The 21,188-nt window shown below is 33.9% G+C and overlaps 1 protein-coding gene across 4 annotated transcripts in view; it reads right to left on the bottom strand.

The window, feature by feature from the left end:
- Positions 1 to 21,188, bottom strand: part of Eip63E (cyclin dependent kinase Eip63E) — a 237,518-nt gene that overhangs the window by 172,663 nt on the left and 43,667 nt on the right. The window contains exon 1 of one of the 4 annotated variants that reach the window (XM_074112583.1): positions 18,242 to 18,518. The exons of the other annotated variants lie outside the window; for them this stretch is intronic. The gene's annotated coding sequence lies outside the window, so the exon portion shown is untranslated. Of the gene's footprint in view, positions 1 to 18,241; positions 18,519 to 21,188 lie in introns of those variants that run through there. 4 annotated transcript variants of the gene reach the window in all.

Raw genomic sequence — 21,188 nt, 5'->3', positions numbered from 1 at the left:
AGTTTAACACTCTATTAGTAAAAACATAAACATACATGTGTACTACCAACCTAACCCTCGAAGCCACAAATATTCCCTAAATAGACTCGTACACTGAACAGTAACTATGTTTCCACAATGCTGAGTTTATAAACTCCTACTAACTCTTATTTGACAAGAATTCAGAAAACGCGTAAAAAAAAAAAATTCTTATAGTGGACAAAAAGCTCTGAAATGCTTAGAAATAAGTTACGCATTAGCTTAAAAGTTTTTTTCTCCTTCGCCCGCCCCCTTCAAATCTGTTTCCATCTTTCTTTGCGAGTAAATATTCATACGACTTTTTATCTTAACACAATTTTCTGTAAAAGTAGTTGTTGCAATCGAATTGATTTTCGAATTTTCTCCGAAAATATCCATTTTGAGGTGCGTGTCTGTCAGTGTTAACTTGAAAACCGGAAAATCGCAGTAAGTTAAAACTAGATATTTTGCCTTAAGGGCCAACAGCGGACCCCCCACGATTTGGTCACAATTATTCAACAGTAAGTACTACGTCACTAAATGAATTTTTAAGCTTTTTTTTCCTCCAAAATGGCTGAAATTCGATTAATTCGATTCTCTTTTCTGATAGAAGGCAATTTTTCTGCATAAAACAAAACAATCTTTTGCGCAGTGTTAACGGAAGATTAACAATTGTTTAAAGACAATTCATCCTACCGGAAGTAACTGCTTCAAAAAACGACTAGTTACGTTTAATCTTTCTCGAAAATCGCTCCTAGGCTTAATCGTAAATTTCGTATCGATTTCTCTTGTACTGGTTACTTCTAACTCTTATCAAACCCCTTAAAAAGATCATCAAAGCCTTTAGATTTTATTTTTTTTATCTGAATTGTACCTATAACTGAATATCAACTGCACACGTCATTCTGAACGTAAAAATGATACTTTCTGTTCGGAAAAATTCAACTCCATGACCTAACTTTTTTTCCCTGTAAAAAACATGCTTGGCAATGTGACGCAATATCCTAGTACGTGAATTATCCAATCCTAGCCAATCTTTTTTTTTTTTTTTTTTGACTAACCATTTGAATTCCAGTGGTGCCTTGAATGTATTGTGTGTAGGCTAAAAATTATTAAAATCAATCCTTACAAACAGCACCAATATCTTGGTGGTTCACATCCAACCTTTTTTTGGTAATATCAAGAGAGATAAAAAAATAAATACAACCCAAAAAAAGTGTTAATGCTGCTTAAGTAGTTATTACTTTATTCACTTTCGTCATACCGTCTTGGCAACACTGTTTGCAACGGGGTTAGTACAATAACGAAAACATACGATAATTTAGAGGAGGGAGAGAAAGATTGCATGTGTGCAGGAGAGAGAGTGGGGATGAGAAGTGAGGTGGGTTATTGACCTAATTCAGGATAGACTATCATTCAGGACATCCCTATTATCCATTAGTGATGGGCAGAACGAGTCCGTCTTTGGACTCGTTGGATTTGAATCAGTTCCAGGGTTGGAATCGATTCCAACAACTCGTTCACCGATTCCGGTCTCTGTACTTACCCTATGCATTAGTAAAAATGTCACGCAATTCATTAAAAAATATCATTAAATGTTAGCTTTCCCAGTTAATAACAAAACTATATTTCTTTAACACACATTGAGTACTATCCCTAATTTCCAATTGCACTGATAAATATAAAATTAACAACGTAACACAAAAATTAACATAAAAATAGACTAGTCAATTATAAAAATTAAAGCAATGATGTTTAGTCATTATCTAGCTTGACCACTGGAAGACTGGAGTTAACGTGCTTCAAGAGGATCCAAGGTAGAGAAACGGAAATGGGTAGGAAATTATTCCCATAAAAAAAATTCTAACCCTTCAAGCAAAATGATAATTACTCATAAATAAAGAAATATTTATTTACTAGGACTTGTATATCAAGCTTTAAAAATATTATCTTATTATCTTACGAAAAGAAAAAGCTGTGTGCTTAATCTTTAACATAGCGCTGGACACTCTTATTCTTATCTTCATTGGGTAAGTTTAACCGTGTACATGACCGTGAGACAGTCAAAGTAACACTGAGCCAAAATTTAGTATTACCTAATTGGTTTACTTACTGCAGTATCCCTCCCACTCTATCACCAATTTCACAAACATTCATCGATTGGAAATAATTTTTAGTTAAATATTCGTTTTATTTGAATACAAAAAACATTATAACGCTTTCTTAAGATGATTTTAATTTTTAAAATTTGTTTTTGTCCATTACTCTTATATAATACGAAGAATTTCAAATAAAATATAATATACAAACACAATGATCTAGTATGCAGGTGGAGTCAGTCCTCGTTACCATAGCAATGGAACCGTTAAACAACTCCGGTTCCAGCTCCAGCAATTTCTATTGGCTAGATTCAGTGAACGAAAAAATGGAACGAGTCCGGTTTCAAAAGGATTTAAATCACTCCGGATTCGACTCCACCAACTCCAGTGGATTTAACCAATGAAAATGCTAGAGCTGGGCCGGAGTCGTTTAACGGTTCCGTTGTCATGGTAACTACGACTGACTCCACCTGCACACTAGATCATTCTGTGTTTGTATATTATATTTTATTTGAAATTCTTCGTATTTTATAAGAGTAATGGACAAAAACAAATTTTAAAAATTCAAATCATCTTAAGAAAGCGTTATAATGTTTTTTGTATTCCAATGAAACGAATATTTAACTAAAAAATATTTTCAATCGATGAATGTTTGTGAAATAGGTGATAGAGTGGGAGGGATACTACACTAAGTAAACCAGTTAGGTAATACTAAATTTTGGCCCAGTTTTACTTTGACCGTCTAGCTGACATGTACACGTTCAAGCTTACGCCAATGAAGATGAGAGTAAGAGTGTCCAGCGCTAAGTTTAAGATTAAGCACACAGCTTTTTCTTTTTGTAAAACAATAAGATAATATTTTAAAAGCTTGATATTCAATTCTTAGTTAATAAATATTATGAGTAATTATAATTTTGAAGGGTTAGAATTTTTATGGAATAATTTCCTACCCATTTCCGTTTCTCTACCTTGAATACTCTTGAAGTAAGTTAACTCCAGTCTTCTAGTGGTCAAGCTAGATAATGACAAAACTGCATTGCTTTAATTTATATTTGACTAGCCTATTTTTGTGTTAATATTTGTATTACGTTGTTAATTTTATATTTATCAGAGCAATTGGAAATTAGGGATAGTACTCAATGTGTGTTAAAGAAATATAGTTTTGTTATTAACTGGGAAAGCTAACATTTAATGATATAATAATATAATAAATTGCGTGACATTTGTTCTTATGTTTAATCGTTCCAAACCTTCTGCTGCCTCATTTTCATTTTTATTTGCCTAAATTTTTTGGGGCGGGGCGGAATCACTTTTTTTAAAAATAGGGATTTGAATCAACTCGTTCCACCATCGGACTCGTTCCAATGGAACGAGTCCGCTCAAATAGCCCATCACTATTATCCATGAGCCGTCCCTTGTCTAGCTGGATTCCTTTTATCTAATCTTCTACGTTACAGTTACAGACAACAGTTACAGTACAATCATTGTTCAAAATTGTCTAGTCTATATTTAAATCAATAACTGTTTAACCTTAGTCAAATTTTTAACAAGTTCAGACTTGTTTTATCTTGCGTTCGTCCTTATTAAATGTGAAATTGAAACTTTCTATTATTCTGAGATATTATTACAAAAAGAAGTGTGCAAAAGCTGAAAAAGTATTAGGAAAATTTGTGCTGATGTAAAGGTTTTCAGCATTTTAGAATAAAAAAACCAACTCTAACCGGAAATGCCAATTTATTGAATGATCTGTCTGAGTCAGTAGTGTCCAGCTTCTATAGATTAACTAGAAAAGTGTTTATTTCCTGTCATTGAAGTACTTCCACGTTCTACAAGTGTTCGATCGTTTCATATGAACTGAGGAGCTCTAAAAGGCGATGCTCAGTATTTTTTTTTTTTTTTTTACTGAATTACCAACAACTTTTTACGGACTTTTTAGCTCCACCCCCACATTCCTTGAAGAGAAGCTTTAATTTCTGTGTTGATTCGTGCGAGTGCTGAATATAATCTTGTGTTCAAGTTATAAACTTGTTTTGTCCATTGGACTTTCGTTTTACTTTAAAGTTGCATTCAACGAAAAGTTAAAGAAAAAAAAAAAATGTGGCCTTGAGTTTGGTGTATGTAATTACCATCTGCGAAAGCGATCTTGTTAGTTTCAGAAACTTAACGATATCTTGAAAGAAGAAGGTGCGTAAGTTGAAAGTACAGTGATGGTGAATGTAGACAATAACTAGTGAATAGGACTAAAACTGAGAACTGTGGTGCTGATAACTTTGATAATCTATCGAGTACTGAGCGTTCTCCTGATAGGAGCTATCAGGTATTCCATCGGCCTAGTACTGAGCGTTCTCCTGACGAGTTTTCAGTTATTCAGTTATTCCATCTGTCGAATACTGAGCGTTGTCTCCTGATAGGAGTTTTCAGTTATTACATCAGTCGAGTACTGAGCGTTGTCTCCTGATAGGAGTTTTCCGTTATTACATCAGTCGAGTACTGAGCGTAAACTCCTGATAGTAGTTTTCCGTTATTCCATCTGTTGAGTACTGAGCGTTCTCCTGATAGGAGCTTTCAGTTATTCCAAACTTAAAGAAAACAGATTTAACCAAAAGTTCTGGTCCTAGTTTACTAAAAACTTTTCCAGATTATTAGCGATACTTAGTCGCCCATATTTCGCGTTACCAGAGAATTTTTTCAATCCTTAATAAATTTTCCAATAAATCTAGAGAGAGAGAAAAAAAATCCCCCTTTTCGTAATTAAATCTCTGTGTAATAACTAGAAGTACAGCAGCATTCTGAACACAGCACAGAGTGATGGTCGCCCTTTAATATAACTCTGGAGACGGGGAGGAGAAAAAAAAAGTCCCATCTATTATTGGCTAGTTCATTGCCCCCTTCCTTCTAAGTCAACACGACACGCATGTACGGATAGAATTTCCAATTGGCTACTTTAAACTTGATCGCTCCAATAGAATTGTTCGTTTTTTTTTTTGTTTTTAGAAAAAAAAACATGTTCCTCCGACTAAATTAAATGTCCAGCGTCAATGGATAAAGTTTGGCTTCTTTCCAATACAAACATCTAAAGATTAAATGTGCTCTGATAGCGCATAAAACTATAGAATCGCACGATTTTAAATAATGACTTCTTTTTTTTTCTCAAGCGTTAAACATCTGTGCCAGAAAGATCCCATTGACAGTTTTGTCAAGTCAGTCTAGTTCTACGACATGTTTAATTTTTATTTTTACATCAATTGGGGAACCGAGTGTTGGTCTAGTGGTCAAGAGAGCGGCTTAGTAAGTGGGAGTTCGCCGGTTCGAATCCCGCGTATGACTACTTTTTATTTGCTTGAAAAAAATTGTTTATAGTGAAGTATGAGCTTTTACTGCTCCTGTCCCACGACATCTAATTGAGTAGTTGGGGAAGTTAAGCCCCGCCCGAAAAAATTGGCGATTACTTTACCTATATGAGTTTAATTGTAACTATACTAATTAAAACTGTCCGGTAGGACAGTTGTATAAGGGTTGATCATCAAAAACTGCACGAAAAAGCGTAACGTTGAAAAACACCCAACTTTGACAATTTTTTTCTCTTTTTCTATAAAAGATAAAATTCCCAAATTTTCTTTAAAATATAGGGCAAATCCTCCTTTATAACTGTAATTTTTTTTGCAACAACCTAGATTTGATAGATATTGAGAAAAAAGATGCTCAAAATGAGCAAAAACGGCATTTTCAAAAAATGTTCTTGTTCTTGTTCTTCTTGTTCTTCTTGTTGTTGTTGTTGTTGTTACCTTTTTTGTAAACAACGTAGCGCCTAAACGCGTGAACCGATTTTCATGAATGAGATGTCATTCGATTTGGAATTTTATGTAGATGTGCCTTTTGGGGGTCGCGACGCTGTACATGGAATGGGAGAGGAGTTAGCCCCTTTTATGTAAGGCCCCCTCCAAAATTATTATCATTAATTACTCTGTAAATCTTAGCCCGATTTTGATAAAATTTGGTAGGATGACAGGGTTAGGGCTCCCCTACGTAACATTAAAGCGACGATCTGCTCTTACACTTGTTAAGGGGAAGTATAGCAATCGTTTCAAATTATCGAAAAGTAAACCGATTGTCATGAATAAAGTGTCATTCGAATCGAAATTTTGTACAGATTTGCACTTTAAAAGTCTCGACGCTGTGCCTCATAAGGAGGGGAGTTTGCCCAAGTAAGGCCCTTTCTAAAACTATTATTACCAATATTTCTATAACGGTTAGTCCGATTTTGATAAAATTTAGTAAGAAGAAGTGGTTAAAGCTCCTCTACTTGGCTGTGAAGTGCCATCATGCTCTTACACCTACTAAGAGGAAGTATTGCAATCGTTAAAATTTTCAATGAGTGAACCGATTTTCATCAATGAATTGTAGTTCGATTCAAAATCTTTGCCTCTTTGCCTTTTAGGGAGAAGTACTGTAATCGCAGTTTATTTTTCTTACTCCTCTTAAAGGGAAGTACTGAAATCGCAGTTTAATTTTGCTATTTACGTACAAATTACCTTCCTATTTTATTCAAAACGCTTTCTCAAAAAAATTGTTATTGAGGATGGTTTGGGGACCGCAACTATAATCATTCTTTAAAAAGATCTGTCCAGTGGTAGTAACTCCGACTTAACACCTTTTCAGGTTATAATGATAAAATTAAATTTATTATTCCCAATTTTAATAAAATCTGAAAAGCAGATATGTAACTTTGCAAAACATACAAAAAAGAAAATTTATCCAAAAGGTACAAAAATCTCCTTAACAAAAACTTACAGTTTAAAAAGTTAAGTATAAGGGTTGATTAAACGCCAAAAGGTACACAATACTAAGAGGAAGTATTGCAATCGTTAAAATTTTCAATGAGTGAACCGATTTTCATCAATGAATTGTAGTTCGATTCAAAATCTTTGCCTCTTTGCCTTTTAGGGAGAAGTACTGTAATCGCAGTTTAATTTTGCTATTTACGTACAAATTACCTTCCTATTTTATTCAAAACGCTTTCTCAAAAAAATTGTTATTGAGGATGGTTTGGGGACCGCAACTATAATCATTCTTTAAAAAGATCTGTCCAGTGGTAGTAACTCCGACTTAACACCTTTTCAGGTTATAATGATAAAATTAAATTTATTATTCCCAATTTTAATAAAATCTGAAAAGCAGATATGTAACTTTGCAAAACATACAAATAAGAAAATCTATCCAAAAGGTACAAAAATCTCTTTAACAAAAACTTACAGTTTAAAATGTTAAGTATAAGGGTTGATTAAACGCCAAAAGGTACACAAATCAGCAAGTACCCAACATTTCATTAATACTTCATTGATATTATTTTAAGTAATTTTACTACATTAATTTTCATTAATAATTTTTTAAATCTAAAAATTTTAGATTGTTGGGTCACAAAGAGAAAAGAAAAACAAAACAAAAAATCAATACTTGATAGATAAAAAAAGAGAATAAAGAGGAGAATGCCGGAGAGAGAATAAGAGCACAATATCAGTTTGTGAGCAACCCAGGGGAGCAAGAGACGAACTAACTCGCAAACATGTAGATGCGATGTTTGGCAGCCAACATACATGAGCAGAGATCTCCTCCTCTCTCTTGGTGTGGCAGAGGAGAATGGCAGCTTGGCGTACTAACATTGGCCATTGGTGTGTCTGCCGGCGTGCTATGTGCTGTGGCATTGAGCGTCCTCAATGGAGAATATTACGTCACACACACACACACACACACTGACACCACCACAAAGAGACTTGTTATTGTAATTAGGGAAGTGAGTCATTCAATAAGGAAAGAGTTATACTACTGTTGTTCTCTCTGTTTTGTTATTGTTCTTCATAATAAAATTACTATTACATTATTACTACAATAGATCACTGTAATAGTATCAAATTTGTTCAATGTAAAATAATATTAATTAATTACAAAAGTTTTGTTATTGATTTTATCGTAATTGAAAATGACATTCAGTGAAATCACAGCTTTATTGGACGGATACGATGGTTGGATGTTCCTAAAGTAGATACAAAAATTCGAAATGTCAGTGATTTCTCGTTCAGATCAATTTATAAACACCACTTTTTGATGGACCTTAAATGCGAAAATATCCAAGTAAAATACGAGGTCGTAGCTATTAAATAACGAGACTGATGCTGCTACAGAAGAACTATGCATGTGCCAAATCCTAACGACCGACACAGCTGTGCAGCGTAAAGCCTTCTCTTTCGATTGTGCAGCGTCTCAGCGTGTTTGTAGAGAAATCTGTGTCTGATCGGGAACCATCGTTTGTGTAAGAGGTGTTAGTTTCGTTTTGCCCGAAAACATTTACACTTGTAGTAGAGCAACGAATTGTCGTGAAATTTCACATCAAAACTTGGGTAAAACTGCCTACTGAACTTATCTTTTTATTAAAAGAAGTTTATGGACGATGAATGTTGTATCACGTGCGCAAGTTTTCTTGTATGGTTCAAGCGTTTGCAAGATGGCCGGAGATGATGACCACCCGGGGCTCGCCTTTCCACGTCCAAAAATGGATGAAAATATCTATTTTTTAATTAATCAACATTACTACCGCGTGAGGTGCTTGCTCAACTCTGTTGAAAGAGTAAGGGAATAAACGACCCCGATTTGTGGAAGAACAAGTCATGGGTTTCGTTCTCCATCAAGAACAACGCGCCGTCTCACACTGCATTGTCTGTCAAGACAACGTTTCTAGCCAGCTTTAGACCATCCGCCTTATTCGCCTGACCTGGCCGCCCCATGTGTGACTTTAGATCTGCTCCCCCAAAGTCAAATCGGCAATAAAAGGAACACGATTTTTCGGCCCGTTGAAGCTGTGAAAGAAAAAGCCTGCACGCGTCATGCAAAGGAGCTCAGAGAAAAAGACATACAGCACTGTTTCTGAACAATGGTAAATTAGCATGGAGCGTTGTAGCGATAGGGGAGTGGTGTATATTGAAGTTGATAATAACTAAATGTGCATAAATTAGAAAATAAAATGTTTTACATCAATAGTCTCGTTATTTAATAGCCACACCTCGTACACTGTAAACTGAGCGGAAGTAAAAAAAAGATTTCCCTTTTTTGAAACGTCATAAAGGTTTAACTGAATACTTGGGCACTTCCTGTACAAGATCTTAGATCGTGATAAACCTTGGCACAGTTAAAAGTGAAGGAACACAATCCAGGTTGCACTGGCAATTAATAATAAATAAACGGAACTTCAAGTAATGGACTTCACAAACTGACATACAAAACAACATTTCTTTTGATTTATTCCCCTCTGTCATTCTTATGATCTTGTTCCGCCAATGTCAGTTTTTTTTTATTTTTTCTTCAATGTTAACAACGTAAGTAATAAATAAAGCGGACATGTTTAATTTATATTATTTTTAATTAATGTATAAAAAAAAAAATTAATTTTCTGATGATTCTGAATTCTAGAAAAAATAAATAAAATAAAAAATAGATATTTCTACTCTTTAAACAGCTGTTTCGCCCTCAGGTAACCGGAAAAGGGATATTTCCGGTGGAAATTCGAAATAAAAAATAACGTCACTTCCGCTAGCTAGCATGGGAAAATGAACATACATTTTATAAAATAAAAATAAGTTTATTGATGACAATTCACTCTACAATTAGCTTAGTCAACAATCATGACTCATTGGCCAACTAAAACTACGTACACAACAACAAAACAGTGCCTGTTGCTTGTGCTACTACACATTTACCCAAAACTGGGCACTTCAATGAAATCGTACACTACAGCTTACTACGCCCACGTTGACGTAATGAGTCATAAATGGTATTATAACTTAATTTTTAATCAGAATTACATTCTACGTATTTAACATCATGGATTTTTTTTTTTTTAACATGGTCATCAATCATCGCAGCTTTGATCAATTCCAGGCAACGCTGGAGACAATCGCTTGGCACTGATTCCACCCCCTTTCTTTCCTATGATTTTTATTAATTCCTGGGTCTTGTTTCCATTATACAATCACATTTATGGCAATTCGAGTATTCGTGTGAAACAAGGCAGAGTCAAAATTACCAAAGAATCAAATCAAAACTTTGGTGGTATTACCAAAATTTTTCATGACTTAAACCTGGCAAAAATAATAAAATTATTATGGCATTAATTAGTGCATACAAAGAGTTATGGTTGTCTTGAATCATAAAATATGTGTATAAGAAAAATTATAAACTTTAATTTGAAGTAAATAAAAAATAAATAAATAAAAGAATGGGAATTAAAAACAATAGAGGTCACGTGAATTCCCATGTTACAATTACACGAACTGTTAACACACAACAATGGAACAAACAAAACAAAGATGGAAATAGTGAAAGGGTAATTAACAGTGTGGGGGAGAGGGGCGCCTTATTTAATTAAAACAGTTAGTTTAAATAAGTAAGTACATCATATTGTACTAATGAATGCAGGTGCCACGATAGCCGAGCGGTTATGATACTAGACCCGCAATGCTAAGCTGTATTGTTGGTTTAGTGGGTTCGATTCCCAGTATCTAGGCATTGGATTTTATTTAATGCTTAATATGAGATATTTATAGTAAAGTATGTTTGTTTGCTAGTCGCCTCCCTCCACGACACCCAATTTGGTAGTAGGACGTAAAGCCTGCCTGAAAAAATAGGCAATTAATTTATTTTACTTTAGTTTACTAATGAATGATAGAAACTGCATAATTGTGAAGTAATGTGAATAACAATTGAATTATGTGAATAATAAAAGGAACTAATTTCATTCCATTGAAGATGCTTGGAACAGCAAGACAGCTTTTTAAAGACAAATGTCCACTTCCAATTACAGTTCATTTACCCTTAAGTTAATTGTGATCAACTTTAGGAACGACAAATCTTTCGAACACCAAAAAAAAACCAGCATCTTGCACAAATTTCCAAAGCAAGTAGCAATAATAATTTATGCAAAAGTAAATTAAGTTTTAATGTAAACAAACAATTACGCAGTTGAAATTGAAATAAAAACAAAAACTGCAACGAAATAAACAAGAGAATGAAATTAAAGCGAAAGTTAAACAGCGGGCCGCCGGACATGGGTGAGGTGGGGCAAGAGGAAGTCAATGGGAAAGTTGATGACAAATTAATTGTAAAACTTAACTTCCGTCCGTAAATTAAGGGAGTAGGGAGTTCTACGTAAAGGCCATGTATAGGAGGAAATAATTTAAGGAAGGCGATATCTATGACTTGGGCGTAACTCAACATCATAGCTGTTATGACAGAAAACAAAAATTATACGCAACCTAGGATAAAGTAAAGAGCAAAAGTTTGCTTAGAATAGATCGTTCGGCCAAAAACATAAAAAAAAATTCAAAAATTGGGGCATCCACAGCTTGAAGTACTGAATGTTGGTTACTGTTAAAAAAAAATATATAAAAGTTGCAAGGCACCACGATAGCCGAGCGGTTATGATACTAGACCCGCAACACTAAGATGTATTGTTGGTTTAGTGGGTTCGATTCCCGGTCTTAGGCATTGGATTTTATTTAATGCTTAATATGAGGAATTTATAGTAAAGTATGTATGATAGCCGTCTCCGTCCAATGGCACCTAATTAGGAAGCTTGACTTAAAACCCTGCCTGACAAAATAGACAATTACTTTACTTCATTTTATTTTCTTTAGGTTTTTGACAGAGAGTCAGCTGAATCAGCTGTTTAGATATATTCTACAATTATTCGATAATATTTGTGTTCTGACAGCTTAAAATATGAACTATAGAATGAAAGGTTCATAATTGCAAAAATATATGTTGCATTACATAATAATGCGCAGGGTTATGCCCGCCTATATTATAGAATTGAGAATTCACATTCAAGATTGCACAATCTAGAGTTACCTATTTCATGTGGGCTATTGTATATCACTTATATAGATTTAGTATTACCACACTCGCCACTACTTCAGAATTAATGCTAAGTATTAAGTAAGATTCTCGGGTAGAAGCGAATATTTTACCAATAATATTCCCAACTTGGGACCAATTCGAACAGAGACCATTTTTGTGGGGGGATATAGGCGACCTTAAATCTGATATTTCCGCTCAAAACTCTACACTAAAATAAAAAAAACAAACAATTCTAAATTAATTAAAATACGTGTATCAAACTAAAGTAACTTCCTTTTTACAACTCCATACTTCAAGGTCATCGAGTAACAATTAAATAGTTGTTTATAGTTGAAACGAGTATAAAATTACATCAGATTGTTGCAATCAATATTAATTCACAGTTCTCCGTCGTTACCTTGATGCGGAAACAGGGTGTCTGCCAGTTCTTAATGAAGACAATGCGGCTTCTTTACGTCATTATCACATATCAGATCTTAACATCCTTCTCTACTGAGTCACCATCGGATATCAAATAGCAAACTGAGAGCGATTGAGTGGGAGAATGCAAGGACATAGATGTAGATGCTTACATTGGGAGTGTATTTGTTACACAACTAAAAAAAGAATCGATGTTCTTAACCAGTTTTGCGTGGAATTTTAGTTTTAAAAAGCCCCCCCCCCCATAGTGTGCGAAATTAAAATCAAACAATGACGTGTATACACGTCGAACGCATCGTAATAGCATGAATACACGACGTCAAACACACTTGAACAGGTTAAACAATATTTGAATTCAACATAATTCAGAAAACAGTAAAGGTTAGAATTTGGAAATTTTGCTTAGGAGGCTACCCAAGAAACAACAATTTTTGATCAAAATCGATAAACCAAAAACACCACTTGTCGATATATATAAAAATGAGGGAACTTTATTGCAGTAACTTCCGGTAAAAAAAAAAAAAAAAATAGAAAAATCTGAACGAAACACTTCTCTCCGAAAGAATTAAATAGAAAGTAAAACCCTGTCCTCGATCTATTTGGCACTAATCGATAAAAAGTGAAAACCGATATCGATATCGCTCGATAGAAAGTGACCGAGTTTAGGTTAAGTAATAGTCATACGATAAAGTGGTTTGCGCTTGCGCAGTAGAAAATGCGCAATTAAAAACCTAACCTAGAATTGGCCACATTACCCAAAAAACTATTAGTATCATTACTTTCAGAACTCAAAATGAATTTTTAGAAAATAAATTTTTCAGTGCAGTGTACTCAGAAAAGCAATAAATTGAAAATGAAACAAATCGATTTAATACATCACTGTGTGTGTGCGACTACAATCGAGACTGTTACGTACCTATTCAAAACAAAATTTACATAGAATGGGGCGAGTAAAAAGTAATGGTTTGTACATTTAGTACAACTGCATGACTTTATTTCCCTGATTTAATGCGGGATGGACATCCTTCTCTCATGCAAATAGTTTTTGATTTTGACAGCCATGGGGAATTCTGATCCTAAATATATTCCTTGCAGATAAATTAATCGCGATATACTGAGCACTGGACAGTAAAATTTATGCCAAAAATATGAAATAAAATAATCATTCTTCGCAGATATGTGCTTGCATACATTTTGAAACACAGTGGGGGGTAAAATGTATAAATTTGCATTAAAAAAAAAATGTAGAATTGAAAATGCATTTTTATTGTTGGAATACATAATATCGATAGAGGCCATCGATTTAAAACATATCTCGTCTCTAAACGTCTATTCCCACCAGTGTTCAGGTGGAATACCAAATTTTCTGGTTTCCTTTTAGTTATAATAACGATTGCAAAACTTCCTCTTAGTAGGTGTAAGAGCAAAACGTCGCTTTAATGTGTACGTAGGGGAGCCCTAACCCTTTCATCTTGCTAAATTTTATAAAAAAAAAATCGGGCTAAGATTTACAGAGTTATTAGCAAAAATAATTTTGGAAGGGGGCCTTACATACATGGGGCTAACTCCTCCCACATTTGATATACAGCGTCGAGACCCCCCAGAAAGCACATCTACATAAAATTCCGAATCGAATGACACCTCATTCATGAAAATCGATTCACGCGTGTAGGCGCTACGTTGTTTACAAAAAAGGTAACAACAACAACAAGAAAAATTTCTGGTAATGCCGTTTTTGCCCATTTTCAGCAACTTATTTCTCGAAATCTATTAAATCTATGTTGTTGCAGTAAAATTACAGTTATAAAGAAGGATTTGCCCTATATTTTAAAGAAAATTTGGGAATTTTATCTTTTATTGAAAATGAGAAAAAAAAATTGTCAAAGTTGGGTGTTTTTTCAACGTGACGCTTTTTCGTGCAGTTTTTGACCATCAACCCTTATACAACTGGTCCTACCGGACAGTTTTAATAATAATGATAAAAATAAAAATACGCCAGCATATGATTTATCGAATTCTATCGAGGTTTAGCAAGATCGATAACTCGATCGATTGTGGACGTTACTACGTTCGAAATATAGAAGTTTTTTTTTTTTATATATATCGATGGACTACTTTAGACGAAATAACAAATCGTGGATTTTTGAAAGAGATTTTTTCAGCGGAAATTTCCGGGTGAGACAGAGTGAGATTTACGAAAATATATTATTTATTTATTAAATTAAGAAACAAAACAATTATTAATTAAAAACAAAATTGAATAAAATAAAAACAGACGCAAGTTGCATTTCTGCATTGCTACAACTTGTCGTCCTTGTTTACAACAATTTGAATGCCAAGAACAACATACAGGATGTAACCATGAAAATTTAATGTAAATTAATTGAAATAATAATAATAATAAAAAAATCTAAATATTGAATTATTTCTGTCTTTTATTAAATTAAAACTAAAACGAGTAAAAGAGAACATTAATTAATATTTAATATTTTTTAATTATCTCATTAGCTGAAGAAATATTTGCGTGTGATAGACGGTCTAAATAAATATAAAATAAAAACAAAACAAACAATTAAGACGACCTCAATAATGGAATAAGACAAAAGATAAAAAGATACATTTTTTGTTAAATAATGCGCATAAATTTGAAATTTACTATCTTTTGGCTGAGTTCATTAAACGTTTAAACGGTTTTTTATTTTTTATCGATTATTTTTTTTTTAATAGGAGGCGACTAGCAAACATACTTTACTATAAAGTTCTCATATTAACCATTAAATAAAATACAAGACCTAGACCAGGGGAATCGAACCCACTAAACCAACAATACACCTTAGCATTGCGGGTCTAGCCTATAACCGCCTAACATACTTTACTATAAAGTTCTCATATTAGCCATTAAATAAAATACAAGACCTAGTCTAGGGGAATCGAACCCACTAAACCAACAATACATCTTAGCATTGCGGGTCTAGCCTATAACCGCCTAACATACTTTACTATAAAGTTCTCATATTAGCCATTAAATAAAATACAAGACCTAGTCTAGTGGAATCGAACCCACTAAACCAACAATACATCTTAGCATTGCGGGTCTAGCCTATAACCGCCTAACATACTTTACTATAAAGTTCTCATATTAGCCATTAAATAAAATACAAGACCTAGTCTAGGGGAATCGAACCCACTAAACCAACAATACATCTTAGCATTGCGGGTCTAGCCTATAACCGCCTAACATACTTTACTATAAAGTTCTCATATTAACCATTAAATAAAATACAAGACCTAGTCTAGGGGAATCGAACCCACTAAACCAACAATACATCTTAGCATTGCGGGTCTAGCCTATAACCGCCTAACATACTTTACTATAAAGTTCCCATATTAACCATTAAATAAAATAAAAGACCTAGACCGGGGGAATTGAACCCACTAAACCAACTATACACCTTAGCATTGCGGGTATAGTATCTTAACCGCTCGGCTATCGTGGCGTCTAGTGGCAAAACTAGTCCATCGTAAATGTTAGATAGTTCTTCAGATGTTAGTTTCAGTACCATTGAACGTTTCAAATCCAGCTCGTCATAGCCAATGGCTTAATTCTCTTGCAAAGTTACGAGATACAAGCTTTACATTGGGCCATTAATGGAATTTCTCTAAAACATAAAAGATGTGGGGGTCCCTAAATGAGTATTTAGGAGAATCAGAAATATTTTGAGGTACACTGTAAATCTGTATGCCTGTGAATGGTCAATATTATTAAATAAAAAAAGTTCAAATTGGTCTATTTTTTTTTTTTTGGATCAAAGACTTAGTAATAAGATTTTTTTTTTTTTGCTACAATCGATATATCGGCAGTGCCCTACTTATTGAGTCGATTTATTTTTTTTACTCTTTTAGTTTATTAGCCATTTTTTTTTTGGCACCAATGCATAAATACTAGTATACCGGTTGCCAACTTTGTTTTTAAGGATGATTGGTGGTTTACGCATTCCTTTAATCTGCGGTCTTTGAATAATGTACGGTTCTATTACTTACATAAAATTAGTATAGATTAAATTCGATTTGTATAATTCGATTTGCACGATCGATTTGCGATTTTTTGTTTTGTTTTTTGTTAGTATTCCGTGAATTTCTTGGCAGCCATTACAGCTCATGTTTTTAAACATGGCATAAGTTTGAAGAAAAACAATAAGAGACTTTTAACCAAAATTAAAAATAAATAAATAAATAAATCTACTAATTGTTGTCCATTCTTTTTGGTGACTGATTCATAGTTTCAATGGGATTGAAAAAATAACTGCCGTTTCAGTCTAGAAAACATTTATTTTGCCGAGCTTTTGACCTAGGGACTAGGTCATCTTCAGGGCTAGTTTAGAAAGTAATACTATTACTATTCTAAACTAGAAATGTAATAGTATTAGATTTGTAATAGTATTACTTTCTAAACTAGCCCTGAAGATGACCTAGTCCCTAGGTCGAAAGCTCGGCAAAATAAATTTTTTCTAGACTGAAATGGCAGTTATTTTTTCAATCCCATTAAATCTACTAAGTAAAGCAGTTCTTCCGCTTCAGAGACTTAGACCCAAGAGACTTGAAAACAGACCTTCTCAGTGACAACACCTTCTTAGATAAGACCACAACACTTTCTTTACAAGTAGTAACAGCCGTCTTATGGACTACAGAAATTCGTTGATCACAGCAGTCTATTACGCCAGAACAATGAACAGTTACGTAAACGTATACGGCGACGGAAGGTTTATGTAAATAGAATCAACCGCTTTTTGGCAGTTTCCACTCCCCCCCCCAACTGCAGAAAATCTCGTAATCTTTGCGAGAAATTATCAGAGTTTGAGGAGTCAGTGATCTGCTTGGGCAGATATATTTGAAATCTATCTGCTTGGGCAGATATATTTGTAGTCTATCTGCTTGGGCCAATATATTTGTAGTCGATCTACTTAGGCTGACATATCTGTAGTCTATCTGCCGGGGCAGATATATCAGTAGTCTATCTTCTTTGGCAAATAACACTTAACAGAACTGTGTATTCATGTTCTTTGCCATGATTCTTCAACTACTCATTTCTAATTTACGAAATTTGAAATTTGTTATAACAGTATCATCAGCATGAAGTGCTTTTTTTTCGGTACTTTATCTCTTCCTGTTTTTATTGATTTCCAAATGAATTCTTTTAATTTGAGTTTCTATTATTTTGTAATTAGCACCTGTAAAAAACATTACCCAATTTAAATAAAAGTTACAATAAAATTTTGAAGATTAAAAACCAAAAAATAATAATAATCAGTTCGATAAATCATGAAAAGTGATAAAAAAAACGTTGAACCCTCTAAGAAACGGCTCATTATCAGCTAAAAATCCCAAATATAGATTATAGAAAGCACTCAACAGACAGTTAATCTGTTTTCTTTAACGGCTTTTTATTTGGCGAAGCCTATTGCCTCAAAAAGTCCTTAAAATTCGAAAAATATATTTACACATGAATATGCCCTTTTCTTTAAATTTACTCCGTTCTAATCAATAATTGAAAAATAAAAAAAGATTTATAGCGATTCTATACAAATTAATGACGTAACAAGAAAATTAACTATAAAGTTAAAAAAGATGGGCTTAAAGAAATTGAACATTAAAAAAAAAAATGGTTACGTTTACAAAACTTTAACCTTAAAAAATACCTTCTCATAACCTTCTCAGCCCAACGAACTCGAAACTACAAATTCATAAAGAGAAACAAATCATAACTAAGCGAACCACGACAGCTATTTTTAAGTAAACAATGAAGTTTAAAAAATATTTACCTGAACTAAGTTCCCTTTAAGTTGGTGAAAGAAAAAGAGAAGCAAATCACTTAAATTGAAACACTAAATCACAACAAGGCTTACGTAAAATTGGTATTCGATTATTTCTTTAACGTTATTACGATTAACGAGTAAAAACAACGAAAAACACTGAGAGAATTAACAGATAATGAGGGCTATAAATAAATTAATAACCACAAACAAAAAAAATTGTAAACACGAACGAGCTAACAACCTCCCTAGTAGGCTGCCGACGGTCTACTGACAGAGAGAGAGAGAGGAGTAAACTGGCAGAATTACTGTGGAAAGGTTTTGTTTGTTGTGTGGAATGTCACGTGACTAAAGGCGGGAGCAATGATTGGACAGGCTGATTCCTGCCTCCCACTAACGATTTAAAAAGTGGCGCGGCAGAAGGAGGAGAGGTTTTTTGTTTTTTTTAACGAAATAAATGCGATATGGAGGGCGGTGAAAGCGTTAAAAAGACAAAGGGAGCTAATAGCCTAAGGGTACGTTTACAACGGAGCTGTGAGTGTAGATGATAGCAGAGATGATAACTGATAGAGTAAAACATAATCGCTGATTAGTGTGCACAACGGAGCTGTGATACACACAACATGTCCGAGAAGTGAAGAAGAGTTTTTATGTTCAGCAGCAACAAAAACGTATATTTAAAAAAAAAAAGATGTAGAAAATATCATGTACATCCCATAAATAAAAAACGAAGTACTTTGGGTGAATTTCACTATTTATATAAGGAACTTAGAAATTATCCGGATCGTTTTTTTTTAATATGTGAGGATGGGTCCACCCACATTCGACAATATTTTAGAAAAAATAAGGTCAAAATTAAGAAAACTTTGGAAAAATTGTCATGGAAATCCTATAACCATAGAAGAAAAACTAGTGATTACTCTTAGGTAAGTAATGATTTTATTGAGAAAAAACAAACAAATAAATACACATGAAAATAAATGTAAGCACGATTTAAAAAACAAAATATTGTTTAAAAGTAAATAATAAAATAATAACCAAAAATAATGAGTAAAGACAGCACTAAATAATTTTTCTACGTCCATTTTGAAGCTCCGATACTGGAGTTCAGCAAGCAGAAAAATGAAAAATTCAATTCCATCATCTATGCTCGTTTATAGCAGCGCGTATGAGTCACTAGTCGAAGCTTCGTTGTGCACGCTCACATACGAATGTACTAGGTTATTCTATAAGCGCTGATGCATCACTGCTATCATCTCCTCTATCATCTATGCTCACAGCTCCGTTGTGAACGTACCCTAAGTTCTTGCGCTACATGTTAAGTGGTAGCTCCTAAACTTCCTGGTAAAAACCTTTCCATCAAGGATATCCGTTGCCGCTTCATGCGATACATTTTCACTTAGGCGCCACGGTAGCTGAGCGGTTAAGAGACTAGACCCGCAAAGCTAAGATGTATTGTTGATTTAGTGGGTTCGATTCCCCCGGAATAGGCCTTCACTATATGTTTCTATCTCCACACTTCACCAGCTGACTATATTTTGCATAAATAATTTCAAATCTAACACCTGATAAACCAGGATAAAATAAATAAATAAACTGACAAAATGGCGTATCAACTATTAAAAGATATTCCATCATCTAATGTCAAAGTGACTAATGAAATAGATAGTCTATTTACTGCGTTTGCCTGTCTGTCTATCTAGCGATGAGTTACATTAAAATAACAGGCGCCAAACGCTCACAAGTCATGCATATTGCATGAACAGCGGATCAGTATTGACACAAAGCAGAATATAGAATGTAGATTAATAACTGGCCAAGCATCATGTGCTCCTGTTACCAAACTTCCTTTTCTATAAACATTTCACGACTCCTGTCAAAACCTACCAGGAGAACTAATACTTTAGAACAGTAAGGAGCTCAGCGCTTAGTGTATACCGGGAATTTGAACGCAGAGATCCTAGGTTCGAATCTAAGGCGCTGACACTTTTAGATTTTCTTTTCTTAGGAGCTCCTTTGCACCTCATTATCCGATAATGGCTGTAACAGGATAACAAGAATGTTTGGAGGCCGGCTGTGCACTGAAAAAAAGCTCCTAGGGCCAATGATCTTATTTTATGTATTCTTTTTTTTTTTTTTTGAAGGGGAGGGGGAAACCAATTTTGAGTATTCTCCAAACATTTGATAACAAAATTAAGTCCTAAAACAAATTATTTAGTTTATTACTATTATAAATAATAAAGGAAATGAGGGAAGGGATTAGCTACTATTTGTATTGTATTCCCACGCGGAGGTCCTGGGTTAGAATTCAGCTGCTGACACTTTTAGATTTTCTTTTCCTAGGAGCTCCTTTGCATGTCATTGTCCGGTGATGGCTGTAACAGGATAACAAGACTGTTCGGAGGCCGGCAGTGCTATCAAAAAAACCTCCGGGCGCTAGTAACCTCAGATGCTGATGCGCCTTAAATCAATAAAAAAAATAAAATACAGAAAATAATTTTCACTAGCTCAGGACAGAAAAATTTTCCAGCTGGAAATTTCCCTATTATCTAATTATTTATTTATAATGATTATTAGCAAAAGATAAGATAGAAGTTATTCTTGCATAATTTCAAATTACATAAACCAAAAAAAAAAAATAATAATCTAAACAAAGTGCTATTATAACCACTATCATTGTGAGCATTAAAATAAAATTAAAACGAACATTACAACTATTATCACAAGAGTACTGAGTCTTAGCCAATGAGATTCCTTCTCAAGGGGGCGGAGTTTAGAGGAAGGGAATCTTGCAGAAAATAGAGATAAAACCTAGATATATAGCAATGGTGATTCATTCCATCAATATTTATTTGAATGATGAAAATTCGTCAATATCTTTCAATATTTTTATTATTAGGAACAATGAGCTTATGTCATTGGTTCTAACATGGCTTACAAGTTAAAAATAAAGTAA

Source organism: Rhodnius prolixus, unplaced genomic scaffold (genome assembly GCF_049639745.1).
Source record: "Rhodnius prolixus isolate KJV_2025 unplaced genomic scaffold, Rpr scaffold_1, whole genome shotgun sequence".
Classification (NCBI taxonomy): domain Eukaryota; kingdom Metazoa; phylum Arthropoda; class Insecta; order Hemiptera; family Reduviidae; genus Rhodnius; species Rhodnius prolixus.
Note: the sequence above shows the minus strand (reverse complement) of the source record. Positions and strands in the feature narration are given on the sequence as shown.